General features: G+C 41.9%; 1 protein-coding gene across 5 annotated transcripts in view; it reads left to right on the top strand.

Moving 5' to 3' along the window:
- Positions 1-12,397: 12,397 nt before the first annotated feature.
- il34 (interleukin 34) overlaps positions 12,398-23,030 on the top strand; it is a 70,311-nt gene continuing 59,678 nt past the window's right edge. For 4 of the 5 annotated variants that reach the window (XM_054775305.1, XM_054775306.1, XM_054775309.1 and 1 more), the window contains exon 1: positions 12,398-12,541. The gene's annotated coding sequence lies outside the window, so the exon portion shown is untranslated. Of the gene's footprint in view, positions 12,542-20,706; positions 20,805-23,030 lie in introns of those variants that run through there. The other variant, XM_054775304.1, reaches the window with a different exon arrangement.

Here is a 23,030-nt window from a genome sequence, read left to right as displayed (position 1 = left end):
ATGAAGAGGGCCCCTCGCTATGTTCTTCTTCCGCCCCAAAACTGCCACTGGTCGCGGGGGTATGCTGGAGTCTATCCCAGCTGACTTTGGGCGAAAGGCAGGGTACACCCTGGACTGGTCCCCAGCCAATCACAAGGCCAAAACCTATTTATGACATTACAGCCCTCTAGACATCACCCAGTATAGTAGCCATAATAATAGAAAATAAGCCATCTTAGACATAAATTAGATAAGATAGACTCAACCGTCAGCAGTTAGTACTGCAGCGTGCTTCCTGGTGGCTATTGTCTCATCAATGTAATGTTACTGACACCTAGACACCAGTGTAGAACACTACTCCACTGCCGCTGTTTAGGGTTAAGAAGAGACTCGCGATGCACTTCATTGGCTTTATTAACAATGCAGAGAACACATGCAGTGAACATTCACACAGGAGCTGCTGTCAGCCAGTCTCTACACTGTTAACCTGCTGCTAGTACTCAGCTCCAGCCAAGAGTAAACTCGATCCAGCTGACGTCACACGTCAGTGGCCTTCTTAAAGGAACAAGATACTCACACACATCGGTTTTGACTTTGGAAAACAGCGATCGAAGTTTTTGCCTCACCCACTAACTGTTGGTGTTTGGTTGATATTGATTTAGTCCATCTAGGGCATAACTGATTACTTGATTAATCACAACAACAAGCTTGAGATGAATAAGAAAACTAAGAAAATAATCATTAGCTGCAGCCCTAGTTGCGTTTTGGTGTAAGTCAGAGCGTATACTTAAATTATATCTAACTTAAGTCCTAAGTTAAGACATAAAATACGGTCATAAAAAGATTAAATACAAGAATTATGTGAAACAGTAATAAGAAGAGAACAACTCCTTACTTTTATCCCTGAGGCTTATTGGGAGGAGGTAGCAGAAGAGGCAGGGGAACAAATAAGTGAATTGAGTGTTTACGCGCCTAATTTGTGTTTGTAATTAATTTAGGGGAGCGCGTTTGTAACCACGGAATGTCGTAAACCAAGGACCACCTGGAACAGTTCCAGTTTGTAGCTTCGTTCCCCATCTCTACTAAACAATGCCTGCACATTGCTTTCGTTTTATCCACCTGACTTTTGTTTCCGTATTTCACAAAGAAGGCAAAGTGTTCAAAAAACGGTGACTTGAACGAGGGAGCAAGGTCTCCTGGCTCAGCACCGTCGCTAGCCATGACCCCCTATCAGATGTGAGGAAGAATATGAAATGCTATGATGCAATGAATTCACGTGTCCTACAGTGTGATGGTTTTATCATCAGTGCGGAAGAAGATGAACGTAACCAAACAGCAAACAGACATTCAAGCTAAGTAGGGAGTGAAACACATTTTTGTTTTAAAATGTATGTCTGCCTGGGGAAGGGAGAGTCAGTGTCCTTCTTGGCTCAGCTTTCAGCGAAGATATTCTGTTTCTTGACCTTTTCTAAGGATAGCCGTTGCTACAGATTGAGAACTCAACAACAAAATATACCATTGGTGCCTTGATGTGGCAAACCAAAAAAATAATAATTAGGATTCGACTTGCCAGTTAGAGGACTTTCATGGTGTTGGTGTTTTGGCTCTGGGGGAGGTAGAAAATAGAACTTTCTGAACTTGAACTCTTTGACAAGCAAACTGGCAATCAGCCGCACAACAGTTCTTGATAAAATCTGATTTGACGCAAAAACTACCATCTGTGCCCCTCAGGTTCTAATCTACACTAGTTACCTCCACTACCTGCCTTTTTCCGACGTTTATCTGATTGTGTTCAAAATCACTAGAAAAGTTCTAAATGGATTTGGATGAAATTTTCAGGACTTGTCGGAAATGGGATATAGAAGAACTGATTCCATTTTGAGGGTGATCCGGATCACCGACTGGTGCCACACATTTTTTGAAGGATTCTTTAACATTGCGAGATGGGACCATTTTCGGCATTTGTGCATAGCACTCCACAAAAAATGGTCAGAGCACTTGGGAAAAAATTGCAGGACAAGTTTCCAACAGGTTCTACAAAATTTCAAAGGCTGATCCAAATAATGGAATGGAATGGAGACTGTGATTCAGAATATGAAAAAATAGGGGACCTTTGGAATTTTCATCATAAGACAACAAATGAAGCTATGGCGCTACAGCCGGAAGAAAACCGCCATTACGGAAAATGCGATTACTGTGAATAACTACTGAACTAATATTGATATCATGATGAATCCAATTGCTAATGGTATGTTTGCCTGGTCAAGGAATGTAAATATGGATATAAAATACATGTAGGACTAATATTTATTTATTTTATTTATGGTGTAAATCACCATATGTGGGAAACTATGGCACTTGGCGGAGGTCTGCGTTCTTTGAGTGCTTTTCTAGTTTAGTAATAGGGCAAACTATCTGATTGCAAGAAAATCAGTTAAAAAATCTAAACATATGGTTCGTTCATCCACTTTCAGTATTCTGTCTTTCTTGTTTGTGAGATGGAGCCCATCCCAGTCATGTTTCACTAAGAAAAAGGAGACAAAGCCTTGGAAGACTTTTTTTTTTGTCTTACTCCCATTTCTTCCTTTTGCATTTTGAAGCTCTACTTAGAACCTCCTTAGGAACCAACAGGGCAAAATGTAAATTGTTGACATTTTTCAACTCAAATTTTGATCAGGAGTGTAGATGTTGAACCAGTTTGTGGAATCCGCAATGCACTGAAATTAAGCTACCCTACAGAAAAAGCCAAGTGGAACCACCGAGTGGAACCCGTTTGTGTCGACTACTCTCGGACTGGCTGACTCACGTTGACACTCGGGGTTGTTGACATAACCAAAACTAGCCATTGTTTGCACATTTACTTGTGACTTTCACCAAGTCAAGAGCCTCAATTTAACACCCTGTGACTTCTACCTTAGGGGTGGGTTACAGGAAGCAGTCTAAACCAAAGATAGACCACAGGTAAACCAAAAACCTAGGAAGAACCTGAAGGGTAAATACAGAAAGTTATATCCTCCATTAATCAAGAGTTCCTGCTGAAATCAGTGGACACAATTCCTGCGTGACTCCAGCAGTGTTGGAACCCATATTGAAATTTATGCAAAACATACCAAAATCATTTATTTCTTTTCATTGAACTTTTCCTGTAATTACAGGAACTTATATACATATTTTAACTATTTATAACACAAAAATAGAGATAAATGTGTTATTATGTCTCCAATAATTTAATTGTCCCTTTTGCATACCTTGTTGGCCATTGAGAGGCCCATAAAAATGTCAATTTTTGACACATCTTGCAACCCCCTTCAAACCTCCTGCTAGCCTGACATTGATATTAAAAAATCAGCAAAATTTTTCTTCCTTTTGGGCGGCTTCACCGTAGTTAGGGAAGGCCTCATCCACTCTCTTGCCTACATCAGCCGCATAGACGTCAGGGCTTTCACCCGAGGCACGACGTCAAGCAGCGAGGTTAGTTCTAAAGTTCTCCAGGAATGTCTTTGTGGAAGAGCGTCATGCAGCTTCTCCTTCACTGTCAAATAATCTGCCTGTACAGCAGCAGGAAAACTGACCCACAGCAAGAAAGCAGCCTTGGATTGTCTTGTCTTGTAGAGGGAACTGCCAGTGTCACCCGGAGGCTAGTGGGAATGTTGCTCCAGATGGTGAAGATGGCTTCACAGATGCCATCCACTGTCTGGAACTGATGTCCATTTTTGTAAACTTCCCGTGCCATCCATCCCCAAATGTTCTCAATTGGATTTAGATCAGGGGAACACGCAGGCCTGAGAGAAAAGAGTGAGCCTATTCTTCTGGAAGAAGTCGTCTGTCAGGCGGGCATTGTGAACTGCAGTGTTGTCCTGTTGAAAAAGCCATTACACCATTCATTAAGCCAGTCATTACCACACAGACCAGAGCCTTCAGTCATGAGGGATGCCCCTTGCAACATCTCCTCATAAGTAGCCGTTGGACGCCCCTGCACAAACACATCTCAGGTGGGATCTCTTTGTCATGCCAGCAACGTTGGAAGCCATCATGACTGTCAAAGTTCCATTTTTTCTCATCAGAGAATAAAACTTAATTCCACCCTACAATGTCCCATGTTTGGTGCTCTTGTGCAAATTCCAGATGGGCCATTTTGTTGCGCTGAAGGTGACGAGGCCTTTTAAGACGTTTTTTCTACTTAAAACCCTTCTCTCACAGATAGCGTCTGATAGTTATTGGACTGCACTCGACACCAGTAACAGCCTTCATTTGGACTGAGGATCGTCCCTTGTCTTGACGGACAGCCAATTGGATCTTCCATTTTTTGGGTCTACCGCTTGTCTTTTTTCTTCCATAATCCTCAGGATCTTTGAAGAAGTTTGAAATGACTGTCTTACTGCCGCCAACCTCAGCAGCAATGGCTCACTGCCAGAGGCCTTGCCTATGCAGCTGAACAATCCGACCGCGTTTAAAGTAAGTAAGAGAGTTGCTACAGAAGTTTGGTGTAACTAAAGGAAGGGAGACACGGCTACAGGATGCACGTTTATTCATGTTCACAGCTTGTCTATGAGCAACAGTCAAGAGACCTTCTCAACACACACAACACTCTTCTGGCCTTAAGGATAAGAGAGCTGTGCGCCACATCCTGTTTACTTGTGGTAACAAAATAAGGATGACATCAAAAATCCAATTGTTAACATTTTCTTAAGTAAAAGTCGCTGAATTTGCCCATTTCCTGACCAAATACAGGGCAGAAACCTAAGATGAGGCTGCCGCTGAGCATCTCATCTCATTTTAGCAAGTTTAGCCTACCATCTGAGTTGGATTATGGCGCTTGCCAGTTTCTGTTTGTCAGCAGTTCCCCAATAATATAATGTTGCAGAAACATTTATAATCAGCCATGACTTCCTATAACCTGTGTAATGTCTTTAATGTAAGTTTGACATCACTATTCTTGCTAATTGGTCAATAAAATATACAGAAATGTGTTTCTGGGAGGAACTTGCAGCGCCCATTAATCCTGAAGCGGTCATGCGTGCTTAAGCTGGAAGGTGCTTGTCACAGACGTACTTTCATATTAGAAACGTAATCGTTTTGTTTTTGTTTTCAAACTTTATTGAAATACACAAACAGCAGTGCCAGCAAGAGCTAGATTTACAAACAAGTTAAATGCAAGATATGTTTATTTTATGCTGAATGAATGAATGGATTTGACTGCTAAAATGAAGGACTATATATCCAAACTCACCAGGAGGTGATCAGACTTTTACAACAAAGTATCGGCGCTTTTCCTGGAGAAGGATCGGGTGCGTGAACTTCATGTACAGTTTAAAAAAAAAGAACACAAATGTTTTCAGTTAATAAAAAAAGAAGTAACCAAAAACTCCAAAGTAGTTAGTGCCTGACCAGCCATGACCAGCACGTCACTGCCAGTTTATATTTGGGCTGTCTTCAACTAAGGATTGCTATCTTTGTATCTGACTCATTAGACTCTAGTCTATAGCTAACTAATTGTCGAACGTAGTTGGTTGTTTTTTGTTGTTCTTCTTTTTAGAGCACAGGTAATCCCTACGTACAAGTGATAATAAATGGATAATAAAGTGTAATAAACAATATAGGATAAATAACTCTACCTACTTTTTTTCCAACATGTTGAACTGTGAAACCACACACAAACTCCAATGTAACTATAACCATACAGTACATTTTTCTGTTGCATTTGTTGTTTGTTTATACCATCACTGTTTGAAAAGAAATTCTAAGATTTAAAAAAAAGACATCACAGAGTAATTGCTACTGGCAGCAGGAAGACCATTTCCATGGTTTTACACAACTGTCCTCATGAGATTTGAATTAGTTTCCTCTTTGCTCCTCTTGCCTCACTTGACTCATGATGATTGTACAACAAAAAATGTTATAACATCAGTTGAGCAACTCTTGTGGAATGCATGTATGTAACTTCATATTGTATTCATTTATCTTGGATAGCAACTAAAAGGGTTGGGAAAGGCAACTAGATACGACCGGATAGCCGGTTTGACAAAAGAGAGACACGGCTGCGTCGGTAGCAGCCTCCAAGGTTGATAAGAATCAACCATAAATCCGTAGAATAATCTATTGACATGCACAACGTATTGCGGGACTAGTTGAGAGTTCGCCTCTGAAACAACGCGAGAGCCTGGGCAGCCCGTGAAAGGATTCTCTCGCATGTTCCCTAGCTTACCACGACTGAAGACGAGAATGGATGTAAATAGTAGCAGGCACCGCGAAAGATTGTCAACACATCAGCAAAACAAAACGTTTGGAACGTCTCTGCGTCAATTTACTTATCTTTGCTTGGACACACTTTTGACACTTTTGAAGAAATGTGTCAGGGGCTTTGCACAATTTATTGATTTATTATTTGTTGAACTGAAGACTAAGACTTCTGTTTCTTCACTGATATATTTTATACTGACCCGTCAAACAGAAAGATGTTCGTTCAGCAAGTCAGCAAATGATCTATCACAAAGTCACATGTCATATTGTAGTTGAAGCCTTTCGTGGGTGACAGGTGATTGAAATATTTCCAACCAGCAGCATTCTTAATGGTTTATGGAAGTCACATAAAGTACATTGTCTTCCAAAAGGTATTGCTGTCCTTTGACAGTGATTTTCATTTGGCGCTCATATTCTGTGTGCTTTTAAAAAAAATAAACCCAAATCATTTGAGCTGTTCCGTATAAAAACCACAATATGGGTATCAGAACAGAGCATGGAAACGATGCTTGAGAGAAAATTCCCTTTTGCGTTTAACCAACCACGTCAGTGTTGCTGATTCGTACACGGGCTTTCCCCTGTGAACTCAGCATGCAGTGACAACCAGTGACACATGCGGTGGCGGAGTTTTGGATCTTGCTTGTTTGCACTGATTAGGTTGTGGTGTTGAATAACACCCGCCAGGATGCGGTGACAGATAGATAGGGGCTAGTACAGGAGCCAGAGCGCAGTCTAAATGTGATGATTTAGGTGTCTAATGATGCCTTAACCCGCAAGGATCCTTCTTTAAAAGCTGGGTCTGTTAATGGCCTGACACAGATGAAACCTAATGATGCTTACTTTGGTGGAAACTGCTACTGGCTTGATGCACACAACGAATGACAGGGACATAATTATCTAAGATCTAAATGAGCAGTTATTGGCACACCTGCACAGACAAATGAGGTCCAATTCAACAGATGTCTACAAAGGTTATAACATGTGTTGGCTGTACAGTATTTATTTTGCAGTGTTTTGCAGTGACAGTTAACAGTATGTACAGTACAGTAAGCCCTTGTTTATTGCGGTTAATTGCTTAGTTAGAGCATAAGAAACCTTTTTACGACCTTCTAAATCCACTTTTTAACATTATTATGGCCTTCTAAACATGAACTAACCCCCCTATATACATCTTTACACTCCTATTACCCAATATAGTAGACAGAATAAGAGTAAATCAGCCATTTTAGGGTGAGCAGCTCGGTCTTACGGGAGGAGCTCAGTGTAGAGCCGCTGCTCCTTCAGATTGACAGTAGCCATTTGAGGTGGCTCGGGCCCGAGCTCTGGATGCCTCCTGGACACCTCCCTGGTGAGGTTTTCTGGGCATACCCACCCGGGAGGAGGCCCCGGGGCAGAACTAGGACATGCTGGAGGAATCATGTCTCATAACTGCCCTTGGAACGCCTTGGTGTCCTCCTGATGGAACTGGAAGAGGTGGCCGTAGACCGGGAAGTCTGGACCCAGATAAGCGGAATAAAATGGATGGAAGCCATTTAATACATAAATAAACTGTGTGTTGCTATAAATGTGTTCCCTAAGGGAGCTGAGTGGCGGGGGACCAGGAAGTGATGTCTTGTTTAGTTGAGTTTTAGCTTGGCTTAGGTTACGGTCACAACAGTAGCCCGTGTTTTTGAAAGGGAATATTGTCTGTTGTGAGATAATTCAAACCTGCAATAAAAGCCTGTTGTTCCGGCGATCAAGTCTGGCGCTTGGGTGTCTCACTGAACATTACAGTAAAATTACTACACTAATGACTAGTGTAAAATACTACATCAGCGTCTTTGAATGCATCTCCCAACACAGACTCAGGGAATGAGTCCTTGTACACAGTGCGGCTTTGGAGGCACTCAGAAAACACACAAGCACAAGTCTTATTTATGTCTTAACTTGCTTATTTTCTCCTGTTGTGTCTACTATATTGGTTAGACACAATGGCTTTCGACCTTGTGAGTAGAAGTGGCCTATACCAGCTACGGAAGAAGATTGGCTGCCCTCCTCAGCTGCACAGCATAATTGCCTCCTTCCACGATGGTATGAGGGGCACTGTCAGCTTTGATGGCGCATCATCGGAACCCTTCACAATCAGGAGCGGTGTAAAGCAGGATTGTGTTCTCGCGCCAACATTGTTCGGTATCTTCTTCTCTCAGGTGCAGCACTTTGCATTCGGGGAGTTCGAAGAAGGTGTCTACCTACATACCAGAAGCGACGGGAAGCTGTTCAATCTGCCCCGCCTGAAGGCCAAGACCAAGGTCCGCACAGCTCTCATCAGCGAGTTACTGTTTGCAGACGATGCAGCCCTGATCTCGCACATGGAAGAAGATCTCCAGCGGCTGATGGACAGGGTTGCCCATGCCTGCAAGGTGTTTGGGCTGACAGTCAGCATTAAGAAAACAAAAGTCATGGGCCAGGACGTCCCTGCACCACCATCAATCAGCATTAGCAATGAGTTGCTTGAGGTCACCTACACTTCACCTACCTCGGCTCAACAGTTCCCAGTAATCTGTCACTCAAGGTCGAAATCTCCAAACGCATCGCTAAAGCCGCCGTCATGATGAAGCTGAGTAAGAGAGTTTGGGGCAAAAACCAGCTGACGGTGAACACCAAGCTCAAAGTGTACCAGGTGTGTGTTCTTTACACTTTGCTATATGGAAGTGAATCCTGGACCACATATGCCAGACAGGAAAGCCGCCTGGAAAGCATCCTGGGAATCACATGGCAGGATATGGTCCCCAACACTGCAGTGCTTGAGAAAGCAGGCTCCCTCAGCATGCACTTCATGCTGTGCCAGCGGCAAATGCGCTGGCTTGGATATGTGTACCGCATGGAAGACGGTTGCATCCCCAAGGACATTCTGTATGGCGAGCTAGCCTCAGGATGCCGTCCAATAGGCCGTCGAGCATTATGCCTCAAGGGTGTCTGCAAAAGAGACATGAAGCTGACAGACATTGACCCAAACAGTTAGGAACGAGTGTCTGCTGATCGCAGCTGGTGGCGCCGCACTGTGCATTAGTGGGTCAGAAGAGGTGAGGAGAAGAGGAACCTTCAGCTGGAAAGCAAGAGAGAACGAAGGAAAGAGAGACAGCAGAGCCAGGCCTCTGCACCGCCGTCTGACTTTGTGTGCCACACCTGCGGCAGAGACTGTCATGCCAGAATCAGACTGCTGAGCCACACCCGGGGCGCTACCATAGTCTATCGAGACAGAAGGATGCCAGAGAGTATATTGGGTAATACGAATGTAATGTTGATTTCATGTATAGAAGGCTCTAAAAATGTTAAGAATGATATTTAGAAGATCGTAAAAGGGTTTTCTATGCTCTTACTAGGAAAATATTCCATTTATAAATAAGGAATCTTACTTCGTGGAAATTCACTTATCACAGCCGGGTCTGGAACCAACTGACCCCGATAAACGAGGGATTACTGTAGTTACAAAAACAAAGCTGCACCAGTACTACCCAGTTGGTCATGTTCTATGCTTGTCGCTAGGCTGCCGCCTGCCTGCTATGTGTTGTAGTGCACACTGTCCTGCAGAGGAGGAGCTGATTACGCACACCTGTGTTCAATCTCCAGCACCTTCATTAGCTGCTGCAAGGCAGCAGTCAGATGCCAGTTGCTCCTTGCTTTCACCTGCTCACCTACAGCCGTACGTTCTGTGTTGTTGTATTGTTCCCTGCAGTAATCCAGTCTCTTGCTAAGGTGAGCTCTGTTGCCTTTTTCAGCAGCTCCCTCAGTTACTCTGGTGCAGTGGTTCTTAACCTGGGTTCGATCGACCCCTAGAGGTTCGGTGAGTCGGTCCCAGGGGTTCGGCGGAGCCTCCGCCACGGAGGTTAAGACACACCGGACCCATCGTGTCAATTCGTGATGACACGCCCCGCTTAGCCATCACTGGCTGCAGATAATCACATTACATTGCTTGCCTTGGCCAATCATTGCTGTGAAGAATTTAGCGCACTCATGGTGCGTTCCATTTGTACTTGGAAGTCAGAATTTCCGAGTTCCTAGCTGGAACACCCGACTGAAACGACTGAAACTTGGAAGTCAGAGCATCCACACCACCTCTGAGTTAACAATCAATGATGGCTGCCTCGTGTGTAAACGGTAAATAATCAATAAATAATTTATAAAAAATATTGCTATAGTGTGAAGTTTTTCTGACTTGGCATCTGGAACGCTTTTAACTCGGAGATCACGTCACTCTCGCGCCAACTTCCCAGTTCCGAGTACAAATGAAACGCACCATCAAGTAATCAACATGTGACTGATGTGGTAGCACGTCATGTGATTTCCTTCTTAATATTAGAATCCATACTAACTATGTCGAGCAAAAAAAGAAAGTGGTCGGACGAATATGTACAGCATGGATTCACATGTATCACGACCCGTGATGGGAGTCAGCGTCCTGTCTCGCTGACTCGCTGACTTTGTGCACCATAAAACAAACATATACCTATACACTATTTGTTGAATTTTTTTAAAAATTCTATTTTATTTTTCACTAAAGAAGGGTTTGGTGAATGGGCATATGAAATTGAACCACTGTCCTAGTGTGTTTTTTCTTCCTGCCTTAGTTTTCCACAGCAGTGTTTGTTTCTTCGTTCCCTTTCTGGCTTTGTGCCCTGCGTCTTTTTGTTAACTATTTTTGTACAACCTCGTTTGGCTTGGAGCCACGCTTTTTTGTATTAAAACGTTTTTAGTTACAACGCTGTGTGTGTTCATTCTCTGCATCTTGGGATCCAAGACCCAGCCTTGGCCCAACGGGACACATTTAAGTGAAATTTATATGAGTTGGATATAAGTTGCATTTGTATAAGAAATCTCTCAAGGCTGCTTCTTTGCACTCTTTTCACCAAACCAGATGTGCCTTCTCACCACATCATCTGCGCCAAAATGAATCCCCTGTTTTGTCATATGTTTGACGTCCAGAGGTCACACTACATTTTAACGCCTGTCAGAAAACAGTCGAACCATGTGGTCTCCATCCCACCAACTGCAGAATGGAGATGAAGGCACACCTGTCACATGGCGTGGCGTCTTAACAGGGGTGCCACCAGGAAAAAAATAAAATAAATAATCCCCCCCTTAATTTTTTAATAATTTCCTGGGTATTGTCCAAACTTTCCCCCCCATACGACACCCCTGGGGGCAACATAAAACGACAACAAGAAAAGACAATATATCCATCCATTTTCTATACCGCTTCGCCTCTTTAGGGTCGCAGGGGCATGCTGGAGCCCATCCCAGCTGACTTCGGCGACAGGCGGGGTACACCCTGTACTGGTGGCCAGCCAATGGCAGGGCACATATAGACAAACAACCATTCACACTCACATTCATACCTATGGACAATTTAGAGTCACCAGTTAACCTCACCTGCATGTTTTTGGAATGTGGGAGGAACCCGGTACCCGGAGAAAACCCACGTACCGGGAGAACTTCGCGATCTCCAGTTACTGTTACTGTGTTGGCCAACATGCTAACCACTAGACCACCGTGCGGCCAAGACAATATATAGAATATGTAAATGGCAACACGTGAAGTGAAGCCGGTCGAGCGCAACAATGTGAGGAGGGAGAAAGCTAGCGCTCGTAAAGTGACACATCCCGTTGCACTTTCAAAGTAATATACCGCTCTGCTGTGAATTAAACATGACTCACGCTGCGTGTCCAGAGAAAACACATGTGACGATACAGTATGTGCAGCTACGAGTTCACTGGAAGCACCAAGAATAATATTCAGAGTCATATTGTCAAGTATGAAAGCTAAAGTGGTTCAAGGTTACACTGGTATTGAAGGGAGCCTGGCCCAGTTTAGACCTTGTGATTAGGTTACATCTCTGGGAGGATGGCAGGGAGAGGACACGCTACAAGCACAAATATATGTGATGTTCGTGTTTTTTTTTAAAACATGAATTGATACAATGATTTGAAATCTATACTGCTGTTTTTGAGATCCTCTGGCAGTGAAGGTTGCCTGTCGTCATGTTGAGCAGCTTCTGCCGCAGGCAAATGCCCGATGCAAGAGTGCAGAGTGGTAGGTTTATTTTGATGGCAGGCTGTATGTTGGTGCATGACGCCAGCCTGACGTGGCAGGGCAGGACAACCTGTTGCGCGCTTGTCTTCCCACTCATACTGAGGACAGAGGAGCACAGCCTGCTTGCATAGACACAGTTAGTGATGGACTTCCCCTCATGACACGTATAGGCTTTTTCTTGCCATCTCACTCAAGAAAGGATTCAAGCTTGAAGCAGCCAAGAGGCATAAGGGACTAAGATCATACTGTAAAGGTGCGTGGGAGATTGCTTGTATATTGTCTCTTTCATCGGAGCCACGCAGTGTGGCAGTCAGGTGCCTTCTGTCTTTATAAGTTGTTGTGAGATGTTTCTTACCTGAATATATTTTACATATACAGTATGTTGCGTGCTCTTGCCATCACAAGCTCTTGCAGAAAAAAATGTCATCCGCTTGCCAATTATTTGTTCAAAGGCACGTGGATAAAAATGCGAGAAAGGTTTCGAATATTGTGGTATTCATTTTGTTGCGTATAAGAGAACAATTTCACCCAAAATTCAGTGTATGGGTTGAAAGGTCATTGTAAAAGATCCCCACCAGCACGAACTTGACTGAAGGCACCGGTAACTTTTAGTTTGTGCACACGCTCGTCATTTTAAAGTAGATCACCTGAAGCATTGGTGCTAGTGCGTTGGACTGTGTGTGTGTGTGTGTGTGTGTGTGTGTGTGTGTGTGTGTGCCAGATACATTAGCACAGCACTCCAAGAACATTACGTCTAAACTATAAAATGTATGTCTTGGTTCGCTTTTTTTGTAACATAAGTGGTTAAATGAGTTAAATCCAATTTGCAGTTATCTCGCCATGCCTACACAAACACAGATATTTTCAAAAACACACATGTCCTCCCCACATTGGAAAAAAAACCTCCATTCACACCCGTGGAGTTAAAAACATGCATATTTTGGCCTCGCTTGAAAAAGCTACCACAGCTGACTTGGTTGCGCATTATAACTGGGGGTGTCAAATTAAAGCATTCATTGGATTAATTAATTACAGTAGTTTTGTATTTTTTTTCATCATGTTAATCAAAATTTTAATCTGTAACTTTTCTGTTTCTGTTTGCAAGCTGTCTTATATATAAAATCCTTTCATTGGACCTCTTGTGCTTAAGTTGTTGGGGGTGGAAAACAACGGCCGGTCACACCCTGAAGTGGACATTGATTGGCTAGCTTAGCATGTTTGCCACACAGTCAGGAGATCTTGAAGATATTCCTTGTGTGCGTCGTTTTCTCCGGGTACTCCGGTTTCCTCCCACATTGCAAAAACATGCATGTGAGGTTAACTGGCGATTCTAAATTGTCCATAGGTGTGAATGTGACTGTGAATGGTTGTCTGTACGTGCCCTGCCATTGGCTGGTGACCAGTCCAGGGTGTACCCCGCCTTTTGCCCGAAGTCAGCTGGGAGAGGCTCCTAAATAGGATAAGCGGCATAGAAGATGGATGGATGCATGATTGGCTCCCGTTGTAGTTGGGAGGGCAAGGTGAGGAGCAGGGATAACGGAGAGGAGACATGGCAATGGAGGAGCATGTCAGAGTTGTCAGTAAGATGAATGGGAAATTGACTTTTCAAAAACACACCACTGATAAAGACAGAGTGATATGCATTCTTTGTAAGAAGGAGTTTGCTTACCAGCTCAAGTTTAGCCTACCGTGTCAACATAAGCATCCGGTTGTGAGTGCAGCCACAGCAGTGAATATGTTAGCAATTTAGCAAACCGTATCAAAGCTCTTCGCCAAACTACACTCGAGGAGAACACGCTGTGTATGAGCAAGACTGCAACCGATGAATGTTCTTGCCAAGTGGATAGAAATGAACTGCAGGCTGATAAACATTGTGGAAGTTGAGGGGTTAACAGAGGTGTTGCAAACTGCGTCCAGTGAGCCATCAAAGAAGCCACCTTGCAGGGCTGCAGTGACTATCAAAATCAGTAAGACTTGAGATTTTAGTGGAGGATTCGGCCAACTGTGTTGCTACAACCGCACTTCACTGGTCCTCAGCAGGTTTAGTGTTCAATACTTGCATTGCTCAGAAAAGTGTTGTGACTGTTGTTTGATGTGTTAACTTCAGCGCTTTATATGGACCTGATGTTTTATTTTATTTTTGTTTTCTAATTATTTCGGGATCGTCAAAAGAACACAGCGATATTCCACCCTAAATCTTGCAGGCAGCACATGGGACTAGTCTCAAATACAGCCGAATGTAAACGACTGGGACTGCATTTGTGAAAGTCTGTTACAAACAATAAATAACTTTTTAAAACCACTTTTTTTGTTATATATCAATATTTTCATCTGGCACAATAATGTAATTCCATCAAGTCTATCAATTACGTAAATAAAGCTCTTGACAGCATTAATTATAATGCATCAATTTAGCAGCATAGTGAGATATTAGATGTACGATGACGTGTACGTTATCTTTAACTCATTCAATCCCAGCCATTTTCCAAAAGACAACCCCTTCAGTACCGGCCATTTTAGACAATTTTGACTGATCTTTCAAGGCACACTGAATATTGTGTTCTATGGCTATAGAAACATGGACTCTACCAAAGAAAGATTAGACTCCTGTCTTTCTTCAGAAAAAAAAGTTTGTTTCTACCTTTTTCCGTTCTTTAGTAATCAGCAGTAGAACATAGGTACGTTTCAGGAAAATATCAGTTCCTGACTAAAACAGGGAGAAAACCAGCTTTTTGTGAAAAGATACATTTCAAGCATAACGTTCACTTTGACACAATTGTTTTGCTTTTGTGACAGCTCAGATCTCTAAACCAGGGGTCACCAAGGTCTTTCCTTGTGAGAGCTACTTTTACAAAATGAAAATGGCCAAGAGCTACTCATTTTTGTAACATTTATTTTCAGAGCTTATTTTAAACCCAAACAAAGCAAATATGCTTGTTTTACCAGAACATGAACAAAATGCTGGTGTCCACAACTCACATTTAGTATTTCAGAATGCATTTCTTTCTATTGTTCTTTCATTATTAACTGAAAACCTGAATGAAAAGCAGGCTTGCGGGCACCTCATGTGGTCGTGGGGGCTACCTGGTGCCCACGGGCACCATGTTGGTGACCCCTGCTCTAAACAACTACACCACAACATAAAAAACACAAAAGGGGTTGTTTGCATCAAAATAACAATTTATTTACAAATATAACACCAATTTTCACATTTGGAACCGAACTATGTGTGTGCACCCCTGAGTGCATGCGTGCACACGTGTGTGTGCGTGTGCGTGTGTTAATATCCCCCTACAATGCGTAACCTTCTGCTCGCTACACTCTATGCACTCTACAAACAAATTCTAACAAATCAGATTCGACTATGAAAATACAAATATTCCACAAAAACTGGCTAAATTTTTAAAATACCACCAAGCTCCTTTTTAGATGAAAGATTTCTCAGCTTTAAAAGAAAGCAGTATGCTTTATTTATCCCGCAACAATAACAGCTAAATGGAATACACCCCAGAAATTGTTCAAACCTGATTATATTTCCCTCAGAAGTCAAAGCTGTAATTGACTGAGTGACAGCTCAGGCAAGGTCGTAACCTCTCGGGTCATGGAGGCTCTAGCTGTCTCGGCCTGACAGCTCCTCCGTGGTGCTAAACTCTCTGTACCCCGCACTGAGATTGATAGGCGTAATATTTTGGAACCAGCGGGGTAATAAGAGCTCCACACTGTCTGCAAGGTAGTGTGATCATCAGAGCACGGACTTGTTTATGCTGTGGTGTTGCACTTTGTGTCTAAGTAGGACTTCATGGTAACTTGGCTTGGACCTTAGAAATGCATCAAACGTGATTGGACAGTAAATCACTTTCAGCAGATCTTGAGCTTGGCATATGATAGCGTTGAAAACCTCATTAGCCCTCTTTTAACCTTTCTGCTTCCTTGCCTTTGCTGCATACACATGCATGTGTTTTACGTTTGCATGTCAGTGTTAAGCTAACACTGTTAAACGTCTTCATTTCAGGTTGTAATTTTCACTTGTAACACGTTTCCACCCATATTTCATGCCAAAATTAATAATGTACTGTACATTTGTGTGAAAGTGGTATTTTTGGGAGGTGATAGTTCAACTTATACAGTCACGGAAAAAATGATTAGACCACCTTTGTTTCTTCAGTTTCATTTGAATGCCTGATACAACTAAAGGTCCCTTTGTTTGGAGAAATATAACAATGACAACAAAAATAGCTCATAAGAGTTACATTTTTTGGCAGTACAAGGCTATAGCTATTCATGTAAGAGTGATTTTGGTTATTATGAAGAAAACCATGGAAGTTGCAAGATATCAGCTCCTAAATTCAACTCTTATGAGCTATATTTGTTATCATCATTACATTTGTCCAAACAAATATAATGAACACCGCATGAACATCGCATGAACACCTTCTACGCTTTTCGCAACTGGGAAAATAAACTACCGACAGAGGTGACTCGGCAGCAGAGCCTTCGTCCCGAGAGATTGAGGCGTTTCGTCAGCAAATATAAACAAAACAGTGCAAAATGGTGCCCGCTCACAGACAGACGCTGGCTACATTGCAAAAACATGTGTTTCACACAGGTACACCGTATACTATACTTGAGTACCATTTAGTGGTTCAAATGTGAATTACACCTCTCATGACAGTTAATGAAAAATTGGTCTCACAAAATGTTGTCGACAAAATCGATTATCGGCGATAATTTGTAGCACAATTATCGACCAGCAAAATTTGTTATCGGGACAGGTCTAGACGCAGGCACGCCCTGTCTACCGCTGCACAAATGTTCATGTTCTGTTGTTAAATAAGGTTTAAAAAATGAGATAATGTCACACATTTGTAATGATGTGGAATATGTCATGGTCAGTTATGAAAATTAGACAATGATGTCATCGAGCCATCCATCCCACACCACAGATACATTGCAGTCCTGTGGGAATTAATAATAATAATATAAATCTGTTGGAGTTCGTGTGTATGGACGTAAAGTTAAATGTACGCACACGGCCCCAAACTCGGTGTGGGTGTGTTCGTGGAAAAATTCTATTCTAAAAAAGTCAATTCTAAGCATGAAATTGAAGATTCATGTTTTTTTTTCCAGAATCGTGCAGTCAGACTTTGGAATGTGGCAAAAATATTGCATTTCCTCCTAATTGGGAGCGCTCAAAACTCTTTTTCATTAAAATCTACTATGAAATCTACTAAAATCTACTATATTCTTGTGTCGTTCCTGGACAGTGGGTACCATTCAACATGGACAAAAAGCGCCACAATTTTGTGAGAAAATGAATAATCATTTGATGATTATTATGATGAGTCATTTGATGATCTCCCAAGCAACGGGCTGCTACCTCTTCACACCTCTTGTCTTTCAACCACGCAGGAAGTCGTTAAGCATGTCGCTGCAGAGATCCCACTGCTGGCGTGATAATGACCCTGCAATTACGCTACTATGTTAGTTTATTAGCCGTGGATGCCTGTATCTCCTAATTCACGGGTGTCCAAAGAGCGGCTGGGCGGGGGGACATTTGGGGCCTGCGTCTGCTTTTTTTTTTTTTGACGTTCAAAAATATTATTTAACAAAAAAACCCCAGCAAAAATGGAAAAATAATTTAAATAATTTTAACATGAATTTTAAGAGAATAACGTAATATGAGGAAAAATAAAGTCATCTTAGTAGCCTAAAGTTGACATATTAAAGAAAAAAGATAACAGATAATTTAACAAAGTGTTTAAGAGAATTAAAAGAATTAAGTATTAAGAGAATTTTTTTAAATTTTAACACAAAAATAAAACTGCTAAAAATAAAATCAGCAATAAGTATACAACATAAGAGTGAAAAAGTTGTAGTATAACAAAGAAAACATCACAATTTTACGAGTATAAGCTTGTAATGTTATGAGAAAAAATAATGTCATATTAGCAGAACAGAGCTCAAACATTTCTTTATGAAATATTATTTTTTTAAATTCTTAACATTGTGAGAAACAAAACACAATATAGTTGTAATTTTTGGAAAATTTCGTTGGGGAAGAAGTTGTAAAAGTATTGGAATAAAGTCAAAATATGATGGGAAGAAAGTCCTAATATTATGGAGAGTAAATTTACGAAGATTATTTAAGTAGAAAAACAGCAAAATTGGAGGGAGAAAAGAGCAAAGTTGATGTTGATAATACACTTTTTCGCCTATATCACAAAGCTAAGGTGCATTTTTCTTTCTTGAAATACTGTATATATGGAAGACCGGGGTTCGATTCTCCCTTGGGCATTTGTGTGGAGTTTGCATGTTCATGCGTGTGCGTTGGTTTTCTTCCTCCCACATTCCAAAAACATGCAGTTTACGTTAATTGGTGACTCTAAATTGTCCATAGGTATGAATGTGAGTGTGAATGGTTGTTTGTCTATATGTGCCCTGCCATTGGCTGGCCACCAGTCCAGGGTGTACCCCGCCTGTCGCCAGCTGGGATCGGCTCCAGCATGCCCCCTAATGAGGAGAAGCGGCATAGAAAATGGATGGATGGATGGATACTGTATATATAACTTGGTAGCATAACATATCCACGTGGAACGTGCATCCTTTCATTTTGCACCTTGTGGCCCTCGCTGGGAAAGGTTTGCACACCCGTGTTCTAATTGGCGAATCACAGGAAAGTTGGCTCCAAAGACGATTGATGTTGTAACCTTTTGGATATCTCTTTTCTACAGAAGTAAATTACTGTACTAAATTTACTAAATAAGTTGGCTGATACGGTCTCTAAGGTGTTCATTTCATGTGATCTTTTTCATTGAAAATCAACATCAGTGTCATTTTGGCCTTTTGTTTACATTACAAGAGTGTTTTCGGCGCCTGAAAATGGGACTCAAAGTCGAAGATTTTGAAAATGTCTGCAAAGCTGGAGGGCATGCACGTTAAAGGTTCAGTTTTGGCATGCACAAGCACATCACAGTCAAAACAGCAACAACGCAACACAGTGCTGTCCTGTTAGCGCTTATCACGTGTCCATTTGCCATAATGCTCATGTGTCATTACTTTTTATATCACACACAGTGGAACCTGGCTGAGCGTGCATGTCCACGTCCTTCGGTTGTCGTGTTTTTTGGTCACAATTTTGCCTCCTCGGTTTGCGTGCATTCTCCGATTAGTGTACAATATGGCGTGAGTCTTGTCGTGTTATTAACTCATTCAATACCAAAGACGTATTTATACGTTTTTATGAACCCAAACACCCGATTTTTGCGCGAGAGGCAAAAAGAGGTGACGACGCAAGTGCACGCTAAAAGATGTCACTGTTAGAGCAGTTTTAAGACATAAAAACAGAACAGAAGTGCATTTGATAAGAGCTCGGCATGGATCTTTTGCATGTAAATACACACTCTACCACAAGGAGGAAGTGAGAGTGTGGAGGAGTGTAGTGTGCAGGTTATGCATTGTAGGGAAATTTTAACACGTGCACATGCACGTGCGCACACGTGCACACACATAGTTTGGTTCAAAATGTGAAAAATTTTAATATTGCATGGTGTTATATTGGTCAACAGTTATTTTGATGGAAAAACCCTTTTTTGTGTTGTTTATGTTGGTATAGTTGTTTAGATATTTCAGTTGTCACAAGAGCAATATTTAAGTGAAATATATAAAAGTGAAAGTTATGCTCAAAATGTATCTTTTCACAAAAAGCTGTTTTTCTCTCCTTTTTTTTAGTTTGGAACAAATATTTTCCTGAAACTTACTTATGTTCTACTGCTGATTACTAAAGAATGGGAAAAGGTAGAAACAAACCTTTTTTTCTGATGAAAGACAGGAGCCTAATGTTTCTTTTTGTAGGTTCCATGTTTATATAACCATAGAACGCAATATTCGGTGTGCCTTGAAAGATCAGTCAAAATTGATCGTCAAAAATGGCCGCTACTGAAGGTGTTGTCTTTTAAAAAACGTCTGGGATTGAATGACCTTTTATTTTGCAAAAAGGCAGAAAAAAAGACATTTTATATGAATTTAAAAGGCAAAGCTTTGTGTTGTAGGTTATTATTATTAACTCTTATTATTACACTGTTTTGCTCTTTTTGCTTTTGCTTTTTTCCATTGTTGCTGACATTTTATGTTGTTTAATTTAATTTCTAGAATATATAATAGCCAATAAAAAACGAGTTGCATGCTGAAAATGGCCCACGAGCTGCAGTTTTGACACCCCTGGACTAGAGTTTGTCCCACGAAGTCATCGAACGTTGATTGAAAACACAGAAATTAAAAATGAAATCATTTGTAAAAAAACAACACCAATTGATTTATTCAAAAAATAATACATAGTTAGAAATCCCACAATTTTTTGCATGTTCAATGGGAGCAGTGACTTGTTCCACGGTCCTTGAACGCACCATTTAACTTTGCAACGCATCTTCTCCCTTCTCACTACTTTACTGTATTTTTGCGGTTTTTCTATCACCTCAGATTTGGTCCCAAATGCTGATACTATGTGGGGATGCATAAAGGTAAGATTTGATGACCTTAGTGGGTGCTAATGTACATATTTGTTGGTGCATCTCTCTGAAAAAAACAAGTCCAGGCTCGTACTGGCGGATGGTGGCGTTGAAAATCTTTCCTGGTTCAAGCTAGCTCTTTGCCAATGCTAGCAAGAGTTAATGCTATTTAGCTCCGTTGTCATTGACACAAGCCCCAAAATAGCTGTCCTCGGCTATGCCTGCCCATAAGTAGTAGCTCCTAGCCCAAGTTTTAGCTAGCAGTTCAAAGCGCGAGAGACGCCTCGCGTGTAAAAAAACACTCGCTAGTTGGGACATTCGTATGACACGGTACCACTGTGTGAATGACAAATAAAAATAATACCTCCAGTGCTTCAGTGACTTCTCTCCTCGTCCCGGCGACGTACTTCGTGACAACTCGGCTCACAGCGACACAAATAACTTTGGTCTTGTCGAGAGAGGCATCTGCCAGGGCTGTGAAGCTAAACTTACCATTCGAAGTACCCTTTTCTTTGCCTGTTCAATATTTGTTCCCACGTCTGGCTTCACATCAGCTGCCACACCGCTGCGTTTCCTCAAACTACGTTGTGGACCGAGGGTCAAACAGGACGTGCGCACCTTAACCGCCCGTCAAAAAAAATAGTGCGGTTGAAGGAACCTTTCAACTTTGACAGCCCCAATTATTTCCTATGGTTTCCTTCGGTTTTCGTATGTTTCAATTTTCATCTGACCTTTTGTAATGAATTACTCATGAAAACTGAGGTACCACTGGAAGTCAGTTTCACAGAAGTGCTTTGATATTTTGAGAGGAACAAGTGAGGGCACGAGGGAGAACCGCTTTGCGTCCCGAGATGTTTCTGCACTGCCTCTTAAAGGGTTTGACCACTAAATGAAAGACCCCACAGTGGGACAAACCAAGACCTCCGAACCTCCTGACACAATTGGCTTGACCATGTGAAATGTCTCAACTTTCCTTTTATCTCGATCACATCTCTGATCTTTGTCTTGCTGCTCTGCAACGGCCAAGCTTAGGGGCACACCTGTCAACCATATGTGGAGATGGAACCCGGTGATTGTTCTGAGTTGAAGATGTGCCACAGCAAACTTCCTGTGTAAATAGATCCAGTCTTTAGAGCCTTTAGAGATAAGGTGGTACAAATCACTCGGGTGTTTACACACTGACAGAAAATATTGTGCTCTAGCATCAGTGTCAATGAACTCAGCAGGTCGCTGGTGGATCGCTGATTTGTACGGCTTTTGAAATCATTTTTCCCATCTTAACTACCGAACATGCAGTCGAAACTCGGCTTTCGTACGCCCCGTATTCTTAGGATTCAGTCTGTGAATCACAAATATGTCTCTGTGTTCCTACACGGTCTACAGCCTAACAAACTAGTTGAGTGCATCAAGCAAAACATCAAATGTTGATGACTCGGTCTCTGAAGAATATATACCGGTCCTTTCGGAATTGGGACATGATAGACTAATCATACAATGCACACAAAACGATGAACAACTTTACATCTGTCTCCTTTCTTCCTCCTTTCAAGCAATGTAAAGCCATTAAAGTGAAATAGGCCATTCATGGAGAAAAATGGAGCACTCCTCCTCCAAAACAGAAATAAAATATTCTAAAAAGGCCTCAGTAATGAGTAGCTGCGCCATTTTTGGTAATCACTTCAAACATTGATTTGGGCATCCTTGATGCCAGTGTTTCCAGGAGGCTAGTGGGAATGTTGCTCCAGGTGGTGAAGATGGCCTCACGGAGGGCATCCACTGTCTGGAACTGAGGCCCATGTTTGTAAACTTCCCTTGCCATCCATCCCCAAATGTTCTCAATTGGATTTGGATCAGGAGAAGACGCAGGATGGTCCAAAAAACGGAGGTTATTCCTCTGGTAGAAGTCCTTTGTCAGGTGGGCATTGTGAACTGCAGCGTTGTCCTGTTGAGGAAGCCAGTCATTACCACACAGACGAGGGCCCTCAGTCACGAGGAACTGCACCAAACACATTTTGTTGCATCTAAAACATGTACTTTGACCAAACTTTGACAAAACATTACTCCTCATTGACCCTAAACAACATATTCCGCACACAATGCAATATTGCAAGTGAATCAAGGAAGTGGATGTGCAAATGAGCTGATGTCTGCATCGATACACAATGTGAACTTCAGAGCAGTTCCGTGTTATTTCTCTGTTTTTTTGTCAATATTCAGACAATAATGAAAGTGGCACTG

This window comes from Dunckerocampus dactyliophorus, chromosome 5 (assembly GCF_027744805.1).
Source record: "Dunckerocampus dactyliophorus isolate RoL2022-P2 chromosome 5, RoL_Ddac_1.1, whole genome shotgun sequence".
Lineage (NCBI taxonomy): Eukaryota > Metazoa > Chordata > Actinopteri > Syngnathiformes > Syngnathidae > Dunckerocampus > Dunckerocampus dactyliophorus.
The sequence above is the reverse complement of the archived record's forward strand: the minus strand, read 5'-3'. Positions and strand labels throughout refer to the sequence as shown.